This window comes from Pteronotus mesoamericanus, unplaced genomic scaffold (genome assembly GCF_021234165.1).
Source record: "Pteronotus mesoamericanus isolate MK-2021 breed Mesoamerican mustached bat unplaced genomic scaffold, CSHL_Meso_final contig_73, whole genome shotgun sequence".
Taxonomy (NCBI): Eukaryota; Metazoa; Chordata; class Mammalia; order Chiroptera; family Mormoopidae; genus Pteronotus; species Pteronotus mesoamericanus.
This window is the reverse complement of record NW_026555245.1, coordinates 2,910,416-2,933,124: the sequence shown is the minus strand read 5'-3', so window position 1 is coordinate 2,933,124 and position 22,709 is coordinate 2,910,416. Positions and strand designations below refer to the sequence as shown.

Genomic DNA, 22,709 nt, shown 5'->3' with positions numbered 1-22,709 from the left:
AAGTTTTTTTTAAATTCATGCTGATATGACAGCTGTCACAATACAATCTAACAAAATTTTTTCAAATGAAGCTAAAGACAACTAAGCACTACTAGAACCATCTTATGGAAAAAGGAACTTTTTGGCCAACCCAATACTTCCCCTTGACTTTCTTGCTGACTTTTGTGTTGGTTAAATATTTTTAATCATTCCTTTCCTCTCCTCTATTTGCTGCTTGTTATTTGTACATTATCTTCTTATTCGTTTAGTGTATACCCTAGATGTTGCTACAAACATCCTTAACTTATTAAAAACCAAAGTATGTTAGTTCTTTTTATCACATCCCAGGCACACTCTATCTTAGTATTCTCTAACTCCATTTACCCCCATCCAACTTATGTGCTGTTGGTTTCATATATTTTAATTCTATAGAGAGAGACCCCCTAACATTTTTAGGATTCAGAGAAAGAGTAGAAATGGAGGCCCATACATTGTATATCTAGTTTAAAGTATAAATCAAGCCAACAAATCATTGAATAAAATGTGTACTATTTTTCTATATTCACCAATAATCCTCCAATTTGACAATTTGGAAGTCCAAATTCAAACTTATAATTCTAAATTAAAATTTAAAACTCTTCTGCAAATGTCCCAAATATTTGTCAAGAGCAGAATAGATAAATAAATAAGTCCATATTCATATAATTGAATGCTAAACAGCAATGAAGATATATATTATAACTATTGCTATAAATAAAATATCAATGAATCTCGCTAACAGAAGCGAGATCGAAAGAATCCGTAATGTGTGTGTACATTTGTATAAAAGAGTGCAAAAGCAGACAAAACTAACTCATGGTAAATACCAGTTACCAGAGGGTAAGGACTAGGAAAGGGCAAGAGAGGGATTTGCGGGCAGTGTTCTGGTCTATGATCCGGGTGTGGTCCCAAGGGTATGTTCAGTTTGCTATCATTCATCAAGCTTGTGCTATTTTAAAAAGATAAAAAGAGAAACACTTCTTTGGCCACGTTTGGAGGTACAGCAACTCCTTTATATGCAAAATTGGCAACTGAAGAGGGAAACAAACAATTAACCACTTTTTGTACAGACTATATTTCAGTGTCATTAAATAGCCCTACTTGAGGAGGGAAAGGTTTTCTTTAAAAATTATTCCCAATTAATAAATGTGGGATTAACAATAAAATTGGCAAACCTCCAATTTATAAGAAGTATGGACGATAGAAAAATACATTAAATGACCCTGTGAGCATACAAACCTAGATTGCGGGAACTCCTACAGAACAATAGACCTATTTCTTCAGTAAATCAATTGCAATTGAAAAAAAAAAAAAGAGTGAGGAATTGCTCTAAATTAAAAGAACTTTGCCCTGCCTGGTGTAACTCAGTTGGTTGAGTGTTATCCAGCAAAGCGAAAGGTATTTGGTATGATTTCCGATCAAGGTACATGCCTGCAGGCCAGTTCCTGGTTGAGGTGTGTGGGAGAGGCTATCAATCGATGTTTTTTTTACACATTGATGTTTCTCTCCCTCTTTTTCTCCCTCCCTTCTCCTTTCCCTAAAAATAAAATCTTTTCTTAAAAAAAGAACTTTAAGATACCTAAGAATCAAATGCAGTCCTTAACCTTGCATGGATACTGATTTTAAAAAACCAATTAGAAAAGAAAGTTTAGGGATGCATCTGAAGCATGTAAGTGTAGTATCTTAGACCTGAAGCCCAGCAAATACAATATGAATAGATGAAAAGAGTGTGGTAAAATCTTAAGTGCTGAATCTAGTTTAAACATTTTCATAACAAAATAGGAAGATGTCAGGACCAGATGATAGCTTAGTTCTATCTAGATTTTAAAGATCTAGCCTTAAAATATTTCTAGTATTATTTAAATAGCCATGGCCTCGAAAAAAGATTAAAACCTCCCAATTCATTTTATGAAGGTAGCATGACCTGTAAAATGTTTTTTGGTGAAGTATACCAAGCATAAAGAAAAGTTTACAGTTGTGAAATGTATAGCTTGAGGAATTTTTGCATACTGAACACATTTGAGTACAGAGATTAAAAAACCCAGTATATTATGAAAACCTCAGAAATCTTCCTCAGGCCCATTTCTAGATAGCATCTCCTGCTGAAGGTATCTACTATGCTGAAGTCAAAATCTGACTTAAAAAAAATAGTGCAAAAAATGAAAACTACAGAATAATTTCACTTGTACAGAGGTAAAATTTTAAAATATTAGGAAATAGAATCTAGAAGTATATTTTAATATTGACACAATCATACATATGTATTATTAAGAATTTAACTGCTCACCACTGTTTCTTTACTCCCTCTGGGTTCCTACTAAAGTACATATTTGCTAGTAGTTTTTTTCAGTAAGGGGTATTAAGAAATTTTGGCTCTTCGATGTTTTAAAATATATTTATTTTACCCTTACTCCTTAGAGTTTGGCTGATTAATGAATTCCAGATTGACAGCTGTTTTCCCTCAGCATATTGAGTTATGACACCATTGCCTTCTGACATCTCTTTTAAGTGAGAGTAACATGCAGTTTTGTCATTTGTTTCTATGTCATCTATCTTCTCTCTTCTCTCTCTTGTAGATTATGTTTTCCTTTTCCTTTTTTTTTTTTTTCTTTTTTGCTTAATGTTCTGTGGTGTTGCTACAGTGTTTCTAGGTATAGGCTTATTTTCTTGCTAATCACTTAGTGAGATTTTTCAATTCAAGTGTTCATGTATTTCTTCATTTCTGGAAAATTATCTGTTATTTCACATTCTAACATCATCTTTTCTCCATTCTCCTTATTTTCTTCTGCAACTTCCATCGGATATATTCCTGAACTTCTCATTCTACCTTCCATTACCCTTAACTACTTTCATAATTTCCTTCTTTATTGTACCTTGTTGTGATCTGGAAGCTTCTTTCTTAGTGCTATCTTCCAACTCATTAATCCTCTCTCTTCAGATAGATCCAGTATACCACCGAGATAATTTATTGAGGGTTATTATTTTATTTTCAGTGACCACATTTTTCACTTTTAAGATTTCCAATTTATTCTTTTTCAAATTTTCTCATTCTTGTTTCATAGATGCTACTTCCTTCCTCACGTCTTTGAGCTGTTAACATATAATTTTTAAGCTCTCAAATTGACCTCTAAGGTGTTAATTCTTCCATTTGTTGAATTTGCCAACTGTTTTAATGACTTTTTCCTGTGCTTAAAAGTTTTAGAGAGTTATTCTTGCTTGTATGTTCTCCTTCATACTCACCCTAGCAGGTCAACCTGTATCTTCTACTCCATATTAGTGGTTTAATTTTAGGTCTTACATTGCATATCATATAGACTCATTTCCTATGTTCCATGGTTCGTCTGCTTCTTTATTTTTTGTGTATAAATTCAATGTTCTCCAAAGCAAAGTCTACATCCAAAATATTTTAATAAACTACATATCCCATTTAAGAAGAAGTTGTTACATTTTTTGGATAATCAACCTGAGGATAAATGACCAAAGACCTATAAACGAGCGGAGGGGAAATAACATCAGGCAGCTCCTTGCTCTCTACAAATCTCTTCTCACTGTTGTATTCTATGTGTGTAAATGAGTCTGAGGTGTTGTGTTTCCACGTTGTGATCCCCTTATAATATCTCCATTCCAGATCTCTTAGATCGATGAATTGTTTTTCTGAAAAGAATCATATTTTCAAAGAATCACGTGGTAGTGTCATTTAACCTTCAGCAATTCAGAAGCACTTCCTGACAGAATAAACCTTTGATGAATGTGAGTCTCTTCCCTTCTGGTAAAAAGCCTTTTCTAAATCTTTATAAACCAAGGGGAAAGCTGTGGTGTCCACCTCGTTTAAAGCCCTCCTCCAAATAGAATGTTGGGTGGGCCTGGCTAACTGGGCAGGAGAGGGCCCTGCAGGGCCATGCAGGTAGGGAGAGTGTCTCATTTGGTGCTTGGAAATTAAGAATGTACAATGGAGAGAACTGCAGAGCACTGAGGTCAACAGGAAGGAGAAAAGGATCCTAATGAGTGGTTAAAACATGTTGGGAAACGCCCTGTCTGGTTTCAGGAACTGTAAACCCCACCAACAGGCGAGAGGGCCCCAAGGCAGGAAGTAATCAAGGAGGCCTTGGGAAAACAGGCCACTGAGGAGGCAAAACCTGTTCCCCTGGCAGGGGCTGTGCCCCTGCCTCCTTCACATCACCCTGCTTGGCCCTATGATAGTCAGTTGTTGATAACGGGTAAGTTTTCTCATGAGGAGAAACAACCTAAGACAGGCATCAGCCAGTATGGGCAGCAGACAAGGACTTGGGGGATACGGAGAAAAGGCTAAAAGGCCTGCACCCATCGGCTTGGCTTGGACATGGCCGGAGTCCTCATTTATCTGAAAGAAGTCCCCTTGTCTCTTGGCGGCTCCCGCCTGGCTCAGGCTCGAAACAATCCTGGAGTCAGTCCTAAACTGGATCTGGCAGTTCCCAGGGGAAATCAGGCCTAAAAGTAAATTCTTTAAAGTATTCTTTGTTTTTCCTGCAAAAGCTATGGACAGCTCATGCTGGGAAGGAAATGTCCTAACCCTATACCCTTTGGCGCTGTCATGTTTACGCTCTCTTGTTTACTAGTCTCCTCTCAGACCCATGTAAATTGGTGTGTTCCTGCCATTTGTTTTCTTCAAAACATCATCTATTCTCTGTAAACATTAACATACTGATGTAATGAGATAACCTGTGCATTCCTATTACTTGACCCCACTGATAACACTTTCAATAAAAGCCTTTGGAAAAAGGGGCTTAGGGGGCTTCTCCACTAGAGGGACGTGCCCTTTCCCCTCTCCTGGCAAACAGAAATGTTTGTGAAGACTTGTTCCCCCATCCGTGACACCCCTGTGACAGGCTCTGCGGGATTCAGAGTCCGAGCTCCATCTCAGTGGGCCCCGGACAGTAACCCTCAGATCCTGGACCACACTCCCCACGATGCGCTCCGTCCCCGCAGCAGTTGTTGCCTGGACCAGGGACAAGGAGCGACCCGTGCCACTCGTCCGCGACAAAAACAGGGAGGAAGATTTATCAAAAGTATGTATATGCCAGTGTCATTTCTTCCAAGATGCTTGTGTAAGTCCTAAGTATAAAATGACACTGGCTACTGGTCAAGATGGAGGCATAGGTAAACATGCTTCACCTCCTCACACAGCTACAGAAAAAATTACAACTACACTACAAAACAAGTCTCACCCAGAATCATCAGAAAATTGGGCTGTATGGAAGTTCGACAACCAAAGATTTAAAGAAGCCACATTCATCCAGATGGGTAGGGGGGCGTGCAGAGAGGTGGCAGAATGGGTGGTCGCACATTCACATGTGATGGATAAAAACCAGGAGGGAGCCCTGGCTGGTGTGGCTCAGTGAGTTGGGTGCCAGCCTGTGAACCAAAGGGTTGCTATTTGATTCCCAGTCTAGGGCACATGCCTGGGTTGTGGGCCAGGTCATCAGTAGGGGGTGCAGGAGAGGCAATTACACATTGATGTTTTTCTCCCTTTTTCTCCCTCCATTCCCCTCTCTAAAAACAAATAAATAAAATCTTTTTTAAAAAATTAGAAGAAAAACTGGGAGGGATACCTCAGAAGCAAAGAATCCCAGCTCCAAACAAGACTACCCAGCAGCCCAGCGTTCCAGTGCCAAGAAGGTAAATCCCCATAACTTCTGGCTGTAAAAAACAGTGGGGTGTGGGGTGGTGGAAGAAACTGCCAGATTCTCTGGACACTCCTCTTAAAGGGTCCGCATGGAGTTAGGACTTATGGAGACCCATGCTCTCTGGGATTCAACACCAGGGCAACAGCTGGAAGGCTACAAGTGGCATACGGGGAGAAAGAGAAGTAACTGGAAACCGGGTGAGTGCCGAAAGACAGCTTCCTCCCAGCAAACCTCCAGGAGCCAGGCAGTGGCATTGTCCCCTCTCTGAGTCCTCCCCAACACAGAGCCACAAAGTGGTGACATGAATTGCCCTTCTCTAGTGATCACCTAAGGCTCTGCCCCACACAATTTACAGGTATACTCTTCTACAATAGGCCACACTACTAAGACAGGGAGTCAAAGCAGCTCTACCTAATACATAGACACAAACACAAATATGGCCCAAATGAAAGAACTGAACAAAATTCTAGAAAAAGAATTAAGTGGAACTAAGATAAACAACTTGTCAGGTGCAGAGTTCAAAACACTCATTAGCAGGATGCTCTAAAAAACTCATTGGGTACTTTAACAGCATAAAAAAGGCCCAGGCAGAAATGAAAGTTATATTAAGTGAAATAAAGAAAAGCCTACAGGGAACCAACAGTGGAGGGGATGAAACCAAGAATCAAGTCAATGATTTGGAACATAAGGAAGATAAAAAGCATTAAATCAGGACAGCAAGAAGAAAAATAATTTAAAAAAATGAGGATAGATTAAGGAGCCTCTGGGACACCTCCAAACATACCAATATCTGAATTATAAGGATGCCAGAAGGAGAAGAGGAAGAGGAAGAGCAAGAGCAAGAAATTGAAAATGTATTTTAAAAAAATAATGAAAGAAAACTTACCTAATTTGGTGAAGGAAATAGACATACAAGTCCAGGAAGCACAGAGAGTCCCAAACAAGTTGGACACAAATAGGACCACACCAAGACACATCATAATTAAAATGCCAAATGTTAAAGATAGAGAATCTTAAAAGCAGCAAGAGAAAGACAGAGAGTTACCTATGAAAGATTTCCCATAAGACTGTCAGCTGATTTCTTAAAAGAAACTCTGCAGGCTAGAAGGGACTGGCAAGAAGTATTCAAAGTGATAAAAAGCAAGGACGTACAACCTAGATTGCTCTATCCACAAAGCTACCATTTAGAATTGAAGGGCAGATAAAGTGCTTCCCGGACAAGGTAAAACTAAAGAAGTTCATCATCACCAAGCCCTTATATGAAATGTTAAAGGGACTTATTTAAGATAAGAAGATCAAAACTTGAACATTAAAATGGCAACAAATTCACAACTATCAACTACTGAATCTAAAAAAACAAACTAAACGAACAACCAGAACAGGAATAGAATCATAGATATGTAGATCACTTGGAGGCTTATAGGTTGGGAGGGGAAGGGGGAAAATGAGGGGAAAGGTGCAGGGATTAAGAAGCACAAATTGGTAGGTACAAAACAGGGGGATGTTAAGGACAGTATAATAGAATAGCCAAAGAACTTATATGCATGACCCACGTACATGAACTAAGCGGGGATTCTTGGAGGGAAGGGGATAGTGGGTGGAGGAGAGCAGAGGGGAAAAATTAGGACAACTGTAATAGCATAATCAATAAAATATATTTAAAAAAAGAAGCCAATGAACCACAGCCACGATGTACTGCATATTCCCTCACTTAGCACAGCATTAGGCTATGTCTAGACATCAGCGTAGGTAGTTAGAGCAAATACATGGTGGGGCAAAAGTAAGCTTATAGTTGTGAGTTTTCAAAACACAGAGTTTATTCTTGTATTATTATTTATTAATTATTGTATTATTTTCCATACAAGCAACTATAAATCTACTTTTGTCCACCCTGTATGATCAGAGTAATTAATCTATTCCTTTAAATTTGTTCTTGTCACCCACCCCCCGCCACTACTCTTAATATAAAAGTTGTGTCATCAAAATATTTGCTGTGCAAATGGTTTTATCTTGGATCAAGAACCAACTTCAGCCCTGGCTGGTGTGGCTCAGTGGATTGAGTGCTGGCCTGTGAACCAAAAGGTTGCCGGTTCAAATCCCAGTCAGGGCACATGCCTGGATTGAGGACCAGGTCCCCAGCTGGGGGTGTGCAAGAGGCAACCACATATTGATTTTTCTCTCCCTCTCTTTCTCCCTTCCTTCCCCTCTCTTTAAAAATTAAAAAAAAATATATATATATTTTTAAAAAGAACCCACTTCAGAAAGACTGAAGTATTTTATATTATTGATTTAACCTGTTTTTCAATTGATTTTAGAGAGAGAAAGAAAGGATGAGAGAGAAATATCTATTTGTTTTTCCACTCATCCATGCATTCATTGACTGAGTCTTGTATGTGCTCTAACCAAAGACTGAACTCACAACCTTGGCATATGGGTACAAAGCTCTAATCGAATGAGCTACCCAGCCAGGGCTGGTTTAATCTAATTTTTATAACTCTACAGAATAACAAAATATTACTTCCCTCAAATTACATGAGAAAAATGAAGACCTTAGGATACTCCCTTCTCATTAAAACTTACAATCATATGTTTTATATATTTTTAACTTTGTATAGTCTTTGGCCTTTTATGGGTACTTTCCTATCAAAGGATGAGGAATGGAGAATTTCTTCCTCTTTGTAAAGATGTAACAATAGGAAAGAGTAAAAGGTCCTTGAAAAAATCTAAAATCATTATTTAGTAAACTCTTGACTAATTTCATGGGTGTTTTAGACCGACTCATTTTATAAAACCAAGTATAAGTGCTGTGTCTAAATGTCATGCTCTTTGGGCAACGGTTCTGAGACCTGACCCTGGGAGGTTTGAGTCTCTGCTCTCTATTTCCCGCTACCATTATACGTAGCAAGAGCATCAGCGCTGCAGAATTCCTGTGGGTCAATATATGACCCTTTCAGCTCTAGAAATCTAGGTAAATTTTCCAGGAAGTTATCCACTCTTTTTCTCTCACATGGCCTTATCTGTTTGAATTACCTGGTTCAACTAATAAGTATTCAGAAATTTTATCTTCAGATTTAAAGTTTTCTGGATTGACATGGGTAATGTCCAGCCTGGGTAATTTTCTGGTACGTTGATTCTTCTTCCCTGGGGTGGCCGAGCGGTTGGACTTCTCGATGAGAATCTCATAAGGGAAAGTGTGTGAGGGAGGAGGGATCCCGTACTGAGCCAGTCTCTGCTGGGATTTTGCAAGTCTTTCTACTGGAGATAGTGAGCTGGTCAGCAAGCTGCGGTGTAGGAGCTCAGTCATGGACGCTGGCTTCTCCCCGTCTTTTCTAACCACCTTGCACTCGAAAACGGACTGCGGATCTTCCCTCAAGTCAGTTCTGCCGGTGACTGACATGGCATTCAGGTTTTGACTAAGTAGTTTCTGTGCAGCCCTTGGTGAAATACCGTGAGTTTTTAGGCGATTCGATTTCTTGCTCTCCTTATTAAAATTCTCAGCAAGTGCATATAATTCTGACAGCTGTGGGAAAAAGGTGGGAAGTCATGAGATGGATGAACGGTAATCATGTGGCCGATCCACGAACCCTAAAACAAATAGCACAACAAATAACCGTGCAAACAGAGGCATCTATCCTTGGAAGATGCTGTTGCCTAACTAAACCAAGTCAATGGTGGCATGTGGGACAGAGACCAGATGGTCAGGTCTCTGGTGGCTCTCCAAAAGAGGTATTATTTAGACACATCAGGTAAAGCCTGCCTTCTAAAATGAGCCCATTAGACTTGGACTCTAAAGTCTTTAAGATCTTCCTAACTCTAACATTCTGTGAGTTAGCACGGAGAGAGAGAGTTTCGGGGGTTTGCAACATTTATTTTGGGTAAGGCTCCATTTCTTTTAAGGAAGAAAGTGAGCCAGATAATCTAGATATTAAAGCTTCATCCTGGTGCCCCAAGGGCGTGGAATATTTAGGAACACAAGGCAAAGGAAGCTGTAATCGTCCTAATTAACTGAAATATTTTAGCAAGGCAATTTGTTTCATTTGTGGAGTGTTTGGGAATAGTTGTTGGCAGAAGAGACAATAACTGTTCCCTTGGAGTCCCCTTTCTCTATCTAAAATCCTGTAGAAAGGGACAAAACTTTATTTTCTAGAGCATTCTGCTTACTAATCCCCTTATTCCTAAGAGGCTTCTTAGGTCTTTCGTTTGGAAAAACAAAGCGAGAGCCCAAACTTGGGTCATTTAGCCCAGTGCAGTTTCCCTTCATTTTTAGTCAGTTCTATTGTAAGAGCAACACATAGGACGTGGACTGAGACTGGTAAATGGTTCTTTCAAGCGTGTTCCCATTATCACAGAAACAAATTAGGGCTCCTGCTCAGCTGTCCACTGAAGAGCTGCTTTTTGCTGTGCCCCAAAAGGCAAGTCACTGAAGTGGAATGTTCGTGTTCCCTCTGGCTCCCCCAGGCCTGCCACTGGGTTCTCAGTAGTTTGAACTTTTATAATCCTTGAATGTACAGTTTCCCGTGTACACTCTTAGAGAATTTTAAGCACATACCGAACACGCGGGGAACTCCGTCTCCACACCATCCTTACTTGGATCAGTGTCTCTGTTGGGGAACATTGTGCTAAGATTTTATTCTCTAATTCCTAGAAAATCAAGAAAAGGGAAGATGCAATGAAAGATCAAAAGTCAGATAAAGTACAAAGTAGGGGGTAACACTTTGTAAATCTTCTGAACTTTCTGATTGGGACATTTTAAAATTTTTATACCATTAAATTTTTTCTGCTAGTTTCTCCTTACTCTAGATCTGCCAAATTAATCACGTTTCAATGAAATATTTTCTCTGAGACACTTCAAGTTCTTTTTTTTTTTTTCTTAACATGGTGGTTTCCTCTTTATTGATATGCCTCCTACCTTCCCCCAACAATTTCAGTCCCTTCCATCTACCCCCCAAAAAAAGGTAGTGAAAAGAAAAGATTGTTGGGATTCTGAGCCCTTTGGCAGTTAGAAAGGGAACAGAAACCGAAACAATCACTTGATGTAACAGAGATGGACAACCAAGAAGTCTAAAGCAGAAAGGAAAAGCCAGTAAAGAAAGGGAAAGGAAGAAGTAAGGAGAGGTACTAGAAGTCATCTCCCCCATTAACCCTCCTGCTAAGAGGTTCCAGAGAAGAACCTCAAACATCAGGAAGTACAGATCCAGAAGGCAGGAGGGGAGGAAGTCAAAGAAGTGGAGGAGACCTCTCTCTCTGTAGAAAGAGACCCCCACCACAGGCACAGCAGCTTCACAGGCCATAGACACTTTCATCAACAATAGACAACATATAGAAAGAAGTCTTCTTCGTCCATCCACAAAAGATCGTATGGGGGTTGTTCTTGGTATAGTTGACCCATTGTGGCACCAGTGGGTGTCATGACATTGTTGACCAAGAAAAGCAATGTATCCTCATCTCAGGGATGAATTCGCTTCTGGATCAAGAAATATAACTGATCAACTGCGAGACCAGAAGACACCAGGTATTTCTTTTTGTCCAGGTCTATCTGAGCTTTGGGAGCCTTTTCTACTCACACCAGGTCCCAGTCCTGATACTTCTTTCTGATCTTCTTGCCCTCAGAACAGCATTTCTCAAATGGATCTCTTTTTTTTTTTTTTTAATGGTTTTTATTTTTATAGAGAGGGAAGGGAGAAAGAGAGGGAGAGAAACATCAGTGTGTGGTTGCCTCTCATGCACCCTCTACTGGGGACCTAGCCGGCAATCCAGGCATGTTTTGTAACTGGGAATTGAACTGGTGACCCTTTGGTTCAGAGGCCGGTACTCAATCCACTGAGCCACTCCAGCCAGGGTGGATACTTCTTTTTATACATAAACTTCATCTTCCCAGGAACTGGGCTGGGCTGGACTGGGCTGAGGGAACCCAGGAAGTAGAGTCTTACATGACATGCATGTTCAGGCATGTAATGCTAGTTCAAAGAATCCTATATGGATTTTTTTTTTTTTTGGTCTCACATATTTTGATTTTCAGGTCATCAAAAGAAAAACTTACCAACCTCCTTACCCAGGAAAAATATTTTATTTAACCAGAAGAAAAAGGCTAATAACAACTATAACAATTAACATTTTTTAATTATTTGCTTTGTGCCACATGTGATTGTAGGTATTTTACAGATGGACTTTGAGGGATTAAAAACGGCCACAGAGTTTATACTCATCAGTAAGTGACAGCTGAATCCACTCTCACATTCAACTCTGGGCTGGCATTGTGCTTGACTTTGAATGACAGCATGAGATGGAAATGCTACTTTGTGAGTGTCATAAATTGCTAGTGGGAATAAAATATGGTGCAGTCACTTGAAAAACAGTTTAGTAGTTTCTCAGAATGTTATACACCGAGCTAGATATAACCCAGAAAGTCCACTCCTTAGGTTTGTAGCTAAGACAAATCATATGTCCACATAAAAACTTGAATGTTCATAATAGCACTGCTCATAAGAGTCAAAAAGTGGAAACAACCCTAATGCCCAAAACCAGATGAATGGATAAACAAAATGTGGTCTATCTATATAATAGAATACTATTCAGTGCTAATAAGAAATGAAGCCTATTACAACATGATAAATCTTGAAAATTTATGTTAAGTAAAAGAAGCCATCCACAAAAGGTCACATAGTGTATGATTCCATTTACATGAAATATATAAGATTGGCAAATCATATAGAGACAGAAAATAGATTAGTGGTTGTCTGGGTCCAGGGACATAGTGTACAGAGATGGGGAATGACCGCTGATCGTATGGGGGTTTTGAGGGACAGATACAAATGTCCTAAAGTTGATTGTGGTGATGGTTACACAACTTTGTGAATATACTTAAGACTATTTACCTATATACTTTGAATGGGCAAGTTTTATGCTATGTAAATTATTTCTCAATAAAAATATTTTAAATGATTTAGAAAGAAATGATAGATATAGAAGATGGGTTAAGGAGAGAAAACATATTTAGTTGGATATCCCAAAGGGGAAAATCCCCCAACATCATGGAGAAGAAAAAGATACAAAATTAAAATTCAAGCAATTTTTCCTGAAATTAAAGATTTTAATATGCATATTGAAAGGTCACACTACTTGCCAAGGGCAAATTGACCAAGAATGGCTAGCACTAAGATGCATTCTAGTAAAGTAATTGGGTTTCGGGGCGGGGGGGGGGGGAATTCAGTGTTAGCTATAGTAACAGAGAAAAAGTGTGAGCCAATGATTTTTTTAATATTTATTTCAGCTATTCGCAAAAGAATAAAAGCTAAAGAAGAAATTTCGATCCTGCAAAAACCTAGGGGATATTGTTCCCATGAGTCCTTCTAGGGAAAACTCTCAGTACATAAACTTCAGGCAGCCAAGAGATTAATGGCCGTCAGAGATAAAGAAAGAATCCTGTGGCAGTAAGGCTGATAGATGAAGTCACTCTTAAGGGAAAAATTACAAAATATACTCTCTGAACCTAGAATTTCCACCTCTGAATATTATGTATTTTTATATTTGAAAAATATATTTGCATATATGAAAATGGAATATAAATGAAGTTATTCATTGCAGCATTGTTTTAACAGCAACAGACTGAAAAATAGCCTAAGGGTCCTATGAGAATGGGAGTCCCAAACAATGTCAATGCCCAGCAACAGTATAAAGAATAAGTTTTGATTTATTTGTACAATAAAATGATGTTCAGCAAGATTCTGCACTTCACGTTTCAACGCATGTAACATTCAAATACGAGCAAATCTTATCTATATGTTTGAGTCAGGGTAGTTTTTCCCTTGGGAGGGGTTAATGCTCACTTGGAGCATGAGAATTCCACAATTCTAATAATGTTCTGTTTACTTGATCTGAATGCCTGTTGTGTATAATTTACAGAAATTCATTGGACTATGTCTTGATAACTTGTGCACATTTGTGTGTGTGTACTAGACGTCAACACAAACTTTACCTAAGGGGGTGAAAAACAGAAGGAAAAAAGAGACGAAAGCCAAGAAAAATCCATTCACATTGTTTTTGGGCAACCAACAAACCTGAATACTGTCAGTATTGCGTCATTATCATCATAAAAGGGTCAACTCTGTAATCCCACGTGTGCCTGCCGCAGCCCCCGCCCTCCTGACTATACTCTTGCGCCACCAGGTGGCGCTCACTGGAAGTTTGTCTGAGAATTCCTACAAATTTTTCTTTCTCTCCCAACAGCTCCTTCACCTACTCCTCTCTCTCCCTGGGGGATGAGATCATGTGTAGACAGACATTCAGAGACAGTTTCTTTATTTATAGAGCAATAAGCTTTTTTGTTGCTCTTCTCCAGGTGTTCCATCTGTATGGAGACCTGGGCACCTATTTCAATCTACAGGCCACCACCCTGAAACAGTTTTTCACTAGACTTTCAGTGACAAAAAGAACAAAGCATCACTGTGGCTTTCTTCTTCATGCATATACAGGGATGGGCAAAAGTATGTTTACAGTTGTAATACAAATAAATAACAATAATAAATAATAATACAAGAATAACTTCTGAGTTTCAGTTACTCATAATTATGTATTGATATATATATGTTAAGAGCTGTAAACTAGTAAGCATTTGCATTCGGATATGCTTTGTCACATTGATAGTATTTATACACTGAGATCTCTGATAAAATTATTTTGCCAATAGCTTATTTTGTTTCTTTCTGAGCATAACATGTGGTTAACTCTTAGCCAAGTTTATAAGATATTTTTAAAATTTTATTTATTTATTTTTAGAGAGAGAGCAAGGGAGTGAGAAAGAGAGGGAGAGAAACATCGATTGGTTGCCTCTCATGTCTACAACCAGGGGCCTGGACCACAACCCAGGCATGTGCCCTGACCAGGAATTGAACTGGTAACCTTTTGATTTACAGGACAACGCCCAACCCACTGAGCCACACCAGTCAGGGCTAGGTTTACAAGATTCTTAACAATAATGTTAATGTGTACCTATTTTTCCTTCAATAAGTAAAACTTTTGAGTACTGGATTTGACATTTTTGTCTTTACTGGGTTTACCAATGAAATTAATCAATTTTGTCCTGGAAAGAAATTTTTGTACTTGTTCTGGAAAAACTCCATTGGTTTATTAGAATGTCACTGCCTTTGCTCGGTGAATGACTTAAAAGCATCAGTGGTATCCTCTGACCAGGCTGATAGCTTTGATGGGTGGGGGGAGGCAAGGGGAGCTCTGAGCTAATCAAAACTCAGTTTCCAGAGATTCATTGTGACACCTCTTATTCAGTTTCAATTTTCAATGGCTTTGTGCAAAATCATCATACCTGCAGATTTGCTTGACCCAGTAAACCCTGACTGACATGTTACATCATTTGGAGTCAGGTACTGTGTGTGTTCAAAAACTTATTCTGATCTGTAGAGTATATGCATACATTACTGTTTCCATCACTATTTTATACTTCATGGAGCACTTTTAAGCACCAATCCCCTTTTTAAAATCAAAAGTGAGTGAAATATAACCCATTAGCAATAGTAAAGTTTGCAAATTTGATAAACATAAAAAAGCAAATGGTGTTAAAAATACCAGGATGAACCCTGTTAACTGAATGTTATTTAAGACAGTCCGATTAATGGAGCCCCTGTGGAAAATACTCAACATTTAAGAAGGCAATTATTACCAAGAACAAAATGAGATTTCTGGGAAAACATTACAATCTTCCATTTCTAATTCACTAAGTGTGACTACAATTGTTTCATTGGGTTTTTTTTTCTTTTTCTTTTTTTTTCCCCCTCTCTCTGAAAACCCCGAAGTGCCTGTGATCTGTTGGAGAGATTGCTTGGTCCCATGCTTTGGGAACTCTGGTCTAAGGGAGAAGAGGGTGCCTCGGGGAGCAGGTGAGAGCCCCCAGGGACCTGAGGCTTTGTCTGGACTTCATTAGTCCTGGCTTAGTCCGTCACCAGTGCAGTGGGCTCTCCCTGACTGATTTCCCTGAATTCCTTAGCCTTGGTGTCTGTCAGCCCACAGAATCCACTTGCCTGGCGCCTTGGCTGGCACAGAGCTGGTCTTTATTACTGGCCTTCCATTTGGGTTGTCAGAAGATGAATGTAGCACAGCTGATTGATTAGAAAATGCAATTATAGCACAATCAGAACTGGAAACTCAGAGCAGTCAGATTCAGCACCTCATTGGCTAAGAGGAGGGTAGCTGAGTGGTGGCTATGCCGCCTCAGGGAGTGGGTGCCAGAAGGCAGCCCAGCCTTCCTGCTGGTGCTGAGGTGCCAAGAGAGCTCACCCATCTGGAGCAGATTTTAGGTGCCAAGGCCAGATTGCTTTCTGATGTGATGTTATGGCTGTACATATCCAACTACTGAAATTTTTGTAGGAAAATGAGAGGGAGGCAGACTCTGTCCCACAGAGCTGCCCTGGGTCGCCATGGATGAGGAAATAAAATAAGTCATTCCAGACACTTCTCAGTCTGCCAGGGAAAGGGGGTGGCGATTCCCTCTAGTGGAGAAGGCCCGAGCCCCTTTGCCTTTTATTGAAAGGGTTATCCATGGGGATTAGGTAGTAGGAATGTAAAGGTAGTCTCAGTGCATCAGTATGTTAATATTTAGTGAACAGGTGATGTTTGAAGAAGACAAAGGGCAGGAACCTACCGATTTGCATGGGTCCAAGAGGAGTAAACATAAGGGTGCCAAATGGTTTAGGGTCAGGGTCTATGAATAATGTAAATTTCCTTCCCAGCGTGAGCCAGTTATTATTGCTTAGGAAAAACAAAACATGCTTCAAGGAGAGTAGGTTACTTCTAGGCCTGATTTCCCCACCGGGAACCACTAGATCCAGTTGAGGGCTGCCTCTAGTATTGTTTCAAGCCTCAACCAGGAGGGCGGAGCAGAGCAGCCAAGAGATAGGAGACTTATTTCAGATAGAGTGAGGACATCGGCTGTATCAAAGCCGAGGGGTGAGGGTTTTTTGCCCCTTCTCTGTGTCCCCCAAGTCCTTCCCTGATGGCCCCTATGTGACTGTGCCTGTCTTACATCGCCCCTGCCATCGAGGGGTCTTACCCATCATTGACTTAACCGGCTGTCCTCTGGGGCTAAGCAGGGTGATGTGAGGGAGGCAGGGGCTGCGCCCCTGCCAGGGGGACAGGTTTCGTCTCCTCGGTGGCCTGTTTTCCCAAGGCCGCCTTGCTTAGCTCCAGCCGTGGGGCCCTCTCGCCTGTCGGTGGGGCTACAGTTCCTGAAACCAGGCGGGACGGTTCCCAACAGGAAAAGTGAACATTGTAGTTTAGCATATGAAATTCTCAATTCCCTCTTTGAAGTAATTGTTTTTACAATGCAGTGTTTGAAAACCTGAGTTTTCTTAGGAATATAACTATCGTACCATATTACTAATTTAATACAAGCCTTTCTTTGTACATAATTTATAGGCTTGTTTTTTTTTAGAACAGTTTTAGGTTTACAGAAAAAAATTGGCTGGAAAGTACAGTGTTCACACTTGCCCTTCCACATCTTTATACACAGTTTCCCTGAATGTTAACATCTTGTGTTGGTGCGATACCTTTGTTATAATTGATGAGCCATTATTGATATATTATTTACTACCTAAAGTCCATAGTTTCCATTAGGGTTCATCCTTTGTGTTGTGTATTCTATGGATGTTGACGAATGTATAATGATGTGTATCCAACATTACATATCATACAGAATAGTTACCTTGACCAAAAATCCCCTGGGCTCCAACTACTTATTTTCTATAAGCCGCCGTGGGTTACCCTTCCTGAAAGAGAATTCTGATCAAGGTTTGCTCTTGAACCACACTTTGATGTTTTTCTCCCTCTCTCTTGCTCCCTCCCTTCCCTTCTCTCAAAATAAATAAAATCTTAAAAAAAAAAAAAAAAAAAGATTTGCTCTTGATGAAAGCCTTCTGTGGTTTCGTCACAAATTACAAGCTCATTAGCCTGGTGCTCAGGAATGTTCACCATCCAGACACATGCTCTAGCATCACCTGTATCCTCCCGACTTCCCTTGCATGTGGCTCACTTCTGCCATATGAGACCTTCCCCACATACGTTGCTCATTTTCCTACTTCCCTGCTTGTTTGTGCCATTCTTTCACCACGAAGGGTCAAAGTCCACCTCAGGAGCTGTGCCCATGACGTTCGTCCTCTGTTCCCTCACAGGAGTCACTTCTGGCTTCTCTGAGCCTCCCTGGCAGTGTGCCTGTGTCTCTTCAACTGCATTTATCATTTTCCATCTTGTTTAGTTGTCTTATCTTCCCATTAGACCATAGTAGATAAGAGCACGTGCTCTGGAATCAAAGCCTTTCTTGATCATCTTTGACCTCAGTGTTTGGTATACACATACGTAACATGAGGGTGAAGAGGATGGCATTGAATACCTAGAGTCACGTGAGCAGTAAGTGAGCTGATTCCTGCAGTGTTGACAAGACGCCTGGTCCCTAGGAAGAGCTCTTGTAAGCATTTGCTCTTCCCGTCACTATGGCCAACTGCTACTACTGTCCCCTAGTCCATGATTTCACTCTCCACAGTTTCAGTTACCCGTGGTCAACCATGGCCCCAAAACAGTAAATGGAAAATTCCAGAAATGCAAAGTTTATGTTTCCAATTGTAGGCCATTCTAGGTAGTGTGAAGAAATCTTGCACTATCCTGCTCGTCCCTGTGTGCTGATTCTGGGAAAGGGGAGAGGAAGCTCCCTACCATGTTCTGATCCCTCCCCCTTCAGCCTTTCCTCCCTAGAAGGCTGCATGCCCTCAAGGCTGGATGTGGGGAGAGGGAGGAGGAAGGACGCCAGGCTTGGTGAGAGCAGAGCCAGGTCAGGGTCACGTGTTGGTGGGAACGTGGAGCGGAAGCAAGAAGACAGGAATGTTAGTGGAGAAGGTCCCAAAGGAAGAGGGAGATTGTACAGGCTCAGACATGACCAGCTGGGTCCAACTTCCTGTGACCTGCTGGACAGAGACGACAGTCTCCCAGCCACCACCTCATCTCTTGGCTCTGGCCTTTCCTGTCGCTCTCTCTGTTGCCCATGTCACCCCACTCTCCACGCTGGCTTCATTTTCACTCTTCTGTGCTCTCATTGTGCCCATTATCCATCATGGCACTTACCACTTCGCTTGCAATGATCTGTTTGTGTGGCCAGCTCTTTCAGGGGTCTGTGCGCCTTGGGGCGGGGGCTGGGTCCCCTTCATCCATAGTGCTCTGGCCTAGGCCACCTGACTCATGCCGATGCTTAGTAAGTGTTGAGTAAATGAGTGCCTGCCCTTTGTGACACATGAACATCCTCAAAGTCTCATAAGCAGCTATGTGACACTAAGGGTCAGAGGGTTATCTTCCTGCAAGAGGGTAATAGGTGGAGGGTGGAGGATGGAAAGATAATTGAAAAAAAAATGAACATTAAATAGCTGAATTGTGAATATAATGTATAATCAGGTAGGGTTTTCTATCTACAGAGAGGGGCAAGGGGCAAAGGAGAAATTGAGTCCCTTAAACAGGAGGCAGACCTGTGCTTCTTCCTACACCCGCCCAGATAATCCAGATGGAGGTGGACTGGGGGCTGCATGGCCGTGCCCTCTCTATATGAGCCAAGGAGTCGTGTTCTGGGCTGCGTCCCCTGCTTAAATGGCTTCCCCCTTGGGAGGTTTTTTAGGCAACCACTAAAAAAACAACAATTCCCCCAGATGGAATCTATTGGTAGACGAGTCAAAGTTCTCCAGAGAAACAGAAACAGTAGGATGTGTGTGTGTGTGTGTGTGTGTGTGTGTGTGTGTACATAAAATATATGGATATATATGTAATATATGTGTATATATGAGGTCTGTCCAGAAAAAGTCCAGCCATTGTTAATATAACAAGAATGGTTTGTGCGACATCGATGTAACCTGGCAGCCCAGGAGAGTGGACTGGAATGCACATGAGTGAACAATGACGACTTCACTGTACTAATCAGTGGGGGCAGTAGATGTCATTGAATGAGCAGGTGTACAGTGTGGCCGTCACATTCAAAATGACTGATAAAGTAGAGCAATGAATCTGCATCAAATTTTGCATTAACCTTGAACATTCCTCCACAGAAACTATTCAGATGATTCAGAAGGTCGCAGCTGATGGCAACTGGGAGAACTGTGTGAGGTCCCAAGGTGCCTACTTTGAAGGGGACTGAGGTATCATTGTCCTACGTACAATATTTCTTTTTTTAATTAAAAAATATTTTATTGATTATGCTATTAGAGTTGTCCCAATTTCCCCCTGTTGCCCCCCTTTGTCAGGTACATCCCTTCCCTCCAGCAGTCCCCCCTCTTAGTTCATGGCCATGGGTCATGCATAGAAGTTCTTTGGTTTCTCCATTTCCTATACTATTCTTAACATCTCCCTGTCTATTTTATACCTACCAATTTATGTTTCTTAATCCCTATACCTTTTCCCCCATTCTTCCCCTTCCCCCTTCCAGCGAACAGGATTCTCCTGACAATTCCGCAGTTTCTTCCTCCACTCCAATCCCCACTGTTTTTACAGCCCAAAGTTGTGGGGATTTATCTTCCTGGTACTGGAACCCTGGATTGCTGGGTGGCTTGGTTTGGGACTGGGATTCCTCACTCCTGAGGTGTCCCTCCCTGTTTTTATCCAACACACGTGGGTGTGGGACCACCCGTCCCACTGCCTGTCCACGCCACTCCGAGGCTCTCCGCCTCTGTCCGCATTTGCACTCCTCCTACCCGTCTGGATGAGCGCGGCGTCTTTAAATCCTTGGCTGTTAGACTTCCGTACAGCTCTGTGTTCTGACAGTTCTGGGTGATACTTGTTTTGTAGTCTAGTTGTAATTTTTCCTGTAGTTGTGCGAGGAGGAGAAGCGTGTTTACCTATGCCTCCTTCTTGACTGGAAGTCCCTACAATGTTTCATGTCTTGTATCTTCTTCAATAAATGCCTCTATTTTTCCTAGAACATGGCTGGATATTTTCTGGACAGACCTCATATAATTATATTAATTACATGTTACATGTATAACATATACGAATTTATTATGCGGAATTGGCTCATGAAATTACAGAGGGCAGGAAGTCCCACGATCACAAGCTGGAGACCCAAGGGAGCCAGTGTTATAATTCAGGCTGACGGGGGTGTGTGTGTGTGTGTGTGTGTGTGTGTGTGTGTGTGTGTGTGTGTGTGTGTGATTCAGAGACCAGTATATATATTTTCTATTACGTCACCCAGAGGCAGCGTTTTGGTGTTGTTCCTAGTAAACGTGAACGACTGCAGACAGTGTGCGTGAGACAGGTGGAGGCTTAAAGTGGCTTCAGTGGATCCCTTCGGTGCCTAAGCTTCTGTAATTTTTTGTAATACAGACTTGATATTATGTTTGTTGTTTTCCTGTAAGAGGAGGAAAAATATCTAAACTTTTGATATATTTTTGAGTTTAAGATGTAAAGAAATTGGTTATATCGAGAGTAAAGAAGCATAATTTCCTAAAACGGTCTGGGTTTTCTCCCCTGCAAGTTGACCGAAGACTAATTTGTTTTGTGTTTAATAAATGCAATCTTTCTCTACCCTGAAAAACTTATCTGATGAAGTGAAATTTCAAAGAACTACAGATTCTCAAGTTGGTACGCACGCCGAAATCTGTCTCATCCGCATAAACCTCCTCTCAAATACCAAATGAGCCGTCCTTTTCCACTGCGTGCCCTGGAGGTGGGGCACCGCCACCTCGTGGTAGTGGCTGCCCGCAGCCTGCCTTTGCTTTCTAGGGGACAAACACCAACCTTTCCCCAACACGTGGCACTCATTTTTAGTCAACTGTATATGTAAGATCTAGGGACCTTAGAAGTTTTGTCAAATCTGGAATCCTCAGGGCCTCAAAACATCCTAGCACAGGGTAGGCATGGAATACATTTTTGTTGATTGATGGAATGAATGAATGGATGGACTTTTGGAAATTATTCAATAAGAAATGAAGAAGAAAAGGTCTGTTGCATCCCCACGTTAGCCTGCTTGACTTAATTCTCTGGCAAGGGTGGGAGACGTCCTCCATATTGAACTTCCTTTGTTATCCTTAATGACGTTTCTGCCCTCAAGCCCTCATGAAGAGTTTCATTCATCGAGGTCCATGGAGAGCACCCTCTTTTGATGCTTTTCTTAAAATCCCCTCCGATTGTTCATGAAACTCCATCAGCAGACACATCATGAAATGACAGTTTCATTGCTGAATAAGTGAGGGTCCCATCAGCATGGCTTAAAGAACAACAGGGATACCCGGTCAGGATTTAGGCCACATCTCATGCTGATAAAGGAGATTAAAAATATATCTCCTCACTAGACACAAAAGGACAAGTGTACGATTTGGGGTCTGTGAGGTACCTAGAGTAGACAAACTCACAGAGACAGGACATAGGAGGGTGTTTGCCAGGGGCTGGGAGGAATGAAGGGTTCTGGTATAATGGGGACGGAGTTTCCATTGGGGGAGATGAAAAAGTTCTGGAGACGGATGGTGGTGATCGTTGCGCAACAATGTGAATGTACTTACTGCTGCTGAACGGTACACTGAGACATCGTTAAAACGGTGAATTTTATGCTATGTGTATTTTATCACAAAACGTACCTCCTGAGAAAGGCAGGGCCCTGTGCCACGCTAGGTGGCTGTTCAGAGGAAGAGCCATACAAGACTTTTCCCTGCCTTTTGCCTCCTGGAGAAGTCAAACTTGGTCTTTCAATGTGAGAAGTCTCTGGCTCAGAAGCATCAGGATAAAAATGACCGGACCCCCTACGTCGCCTGGTTCCGCTGGCTGAAGGACTGGTGGCTGAGCTGCGCACCCGCCCAGGGAAGCGGCTGCATGGAGAGGGGGCTGGGAGTCCTGAGGTATGTTTAGCTTGTCAGAGTCCCTAACGGAACTCAGCACTGAGCGCTGCAGCTGCCCGGTGAACTGTCCCGCCCTCCACCCCTCTGGGTTCTGTCCCCTCAGGGCAACAGGGGTGTTTCAGGCTGATCATAGGCCATCAGGATGTTCAGCAAAAGCAAATGAGGG

General features: G+C 41.3%; 1 pseudogene; it reads right to left on the bottom strand.

The window, feature by feature from the left end:
* Positions 1 to 10,961: 10,961 nt before the first annotated feature.
* Positions 10,962 to 11,551, bottom strand: LOC129078405 (gamma-aminobutyric acid receptor-associated protein-like; annotated as a pseudogene).
* Between the last annotated feature and the right edge of the window lie 11,158 nt (positions 11,552 to 22,709).